Below are 822 nucleotides of genomic sequence, written 5' to 3'. Positions count from 1 at the left end.
ATCCTCGTCCTCATCCTCTATCCTCATCCTCATCCTCGTTCTATCCTCATCCTCATCCTATCCTCATCCTCATCCCATCTTCGTCCTCATCGTCTTTCTCATCCCATCTTCGTCCTCACCCTCATCCTTCCCTCATCCTATCCTCCTCCTCATCCTCATCCTATCCTCATCCCCATCCTCCAATTCCTCATCCTATCCTTGTCCTCATCCTATCATCCTCCTCCTCCTCATCCTATCCTCGTCCTCGTCCTCATCCTCATCCTCATCCCCATCCTCACCCTATCCTCATCATATCCTAATCCTGATCCTCATCCTCATCTTCATCTTCGTCCTCACCCTCATCCTATCCTCATCCTCATCCTAACCTCCTCCAAATCGACATCTTCATCCTATCCTCCTCCTCATCCTATCCTCATTCTTATCCTCATCCTATCCTCATCCTCCTCTACCTCATCCTCATCCTGTCTTCCTCGTCATCCTCATCCTCATCCTCATCGTATCTTCATCCTCTTCCTTATCCTATCATCGTCCTCATCCTCATCCTATCCTCATCCTCATCCTCATTGACATCCTATCCTCATCCTATCCACATCCTCATCCTCATCCTCATGCTTTTCCTCATCCTCATCCTCCTCCTCATCCTCATCCTGTCCTCCTCCTCATCCTAGTCCTATCCTCATCCTAATCCTCATCCTTATCCTATCCTGTTCCTCATCCCATCTTCGTCCTCATCCTCATCCTATCCCCATTCTCATCATCATCCTCATCCTATCTCATCCTCATCCTCATCCTATCCTCCTCCTCATCCTCATCCTCATCCTC

Source organism: Lupinus angustifolius, chromosome LG15, assembly GCF_001865875.1.
Source record: "Lupinus angustifolius cultivar Tanjil chromosome LG15, LupAngTanjil_v1.0, whole genome shotgun sequence".
In the NCBI taxonomy this organism is placed as follows: Eukaryota; Viridiplantae; Streptophyta; class Magnoliopsida; order Fabales; family Fabaceae; genus Lupinus; species Lupinus angustifolius.
The sequence above is the reverse complement of the archived record's forward strand: the minus strand, read 5'-3'. Positions refer to the sequence as shown.